The sequence below is a fragment of the Belonocnema kinseyi genome, chromosome 1 (genome assembly GCF_010883055.1).
Source record: "Belonocnema kinseyi isolate 2016_QV_RU_SX_M_011 chromosome 1, B_treatae_v1, whole genome shotgun sequence".
Taxonomy (NCBI): domain Eukaryota; kingdom Metazoa; phylum Arthropoda; class Insecta; order Hymenoptera; family Cynipidae; genus Belonocnema; species Belonocnema kinseyi.
The window spans coordinates 182,656,419-182,657,742 of NC_046657.1; the positions used below are offsets into that span (position 1 = coordinate 182,656,419).

Sequence of the window (1,324 nt, forward strand, 5' to 3'; positions counted from 1 at the left end):
TGTCATTTCTACATTTACATTCAGCTTTTTCCCATCTAAGTATTTCTCTAATCCTGTAATTAATCCCGCCATCCCTTCTTCATCCTCTGCCATCAACACTATGTCGTGATTTTTTAGTTTAAAAAATTAATTTTAAGTGAAATAAATCAATTTTCAACCCAAAAGTTTACTTTTCAATCAAATAAATTAATTTTCTATCGAAGAATTGGTGTTTTAACTAATAAAATGTACAGGATAAAGTTTCAACAAAAAATGGAATAGTACAATTTCCAGATAAAAAACTGTGCTAAAAAATTGAATTAAACAAGAAAAAAAACGAATTTTCAACAAAATTGTTAAATTTTCAAGGGAAAAGGTCAATTTTTGACCAAGAATATTAATGTTCTATAAAAAAAAAAACGATTTTCCAACTTAACCAATATATACGATTAATTTTTAATCAATCGTAAAATAGTTATATTTTCGAATAAAGATAAATAATTATTTATCTAATTATAATAATTATAATTATAATTAATTATAAATTATTATAATTATAATTTTTAACAGAAAAAATTAATTTTAAACAAAGTTGTTAAATTTTCAACCAATCAGATGAATTTTCGACCAAGAAAATTGATGATCTACAAAAAAAGACAAATCTTAAACAAAATACATGAATTTGTAAAGAAATTATATAATTTTAAAGTAGAAAAGACGAATTAGCTACAAAAAGTTGAATTTTTTAAGCAAAAAATATGAGTTTTCAATGAAAGAGTTAAACTTTCAACCAAATAGTTAAATTTTCAACCATAATTAAAAAATCTTGTTAAAAAAACGCATTTTTTTACAAAGTAGTTCAACTCTTAGTGAAATAATCGACTTTCAAACCCAAGAAGATGCACAGTTGATATTTTAACCAAACTATTGCATTTTTGACCAAAACTGACACATTTTCAACCAAAAAGATTAAAGTTCTACCAAACAAGGTCAATTTCCAACAAAAGACATAAACTTTTAACGAAATTGTTTAATTTTAGAAATAAAAACAGTATTTCCACCGAAAAATTATGATTTTAATTTTTAACAAAAGTTGCATTCACAACAGAACGACTTTATAACCAAAACATATTTATAGTTGATAATTCAACCGAAAAATGTAATTTTTAATCAAAAAGTATAAATTTTCCATAAAACAATTTAATTTCTACAAAGAAAGACGTCCTTTTAACAAAACACATAATTTCTTAACCAAAAATGGTATTGATTGTCAGTTTCAAAAATGTATTTTCAACGAAAGAGATGAACCTTCAAATAAAAAAAAAATAAAAATTTAAAAAAAGTA

General features: G+C 22.6%; 1 protein-coding gene across 1 annotated transcript in view; it reads left to right on the forward strand.

Annotated features, from left to right (window-relative positions):
• The window catches only part of LOC117181580 (nuclear speckle splicing regulatory protein 1-like), a 25,004-nt gene that overhangs the window by 18,514 nt on the left and 5,166 nt on the right, over positions 1-1,324 (forward strand). The gene's annotated exons all lie outside the window — the stretch shown is intronic.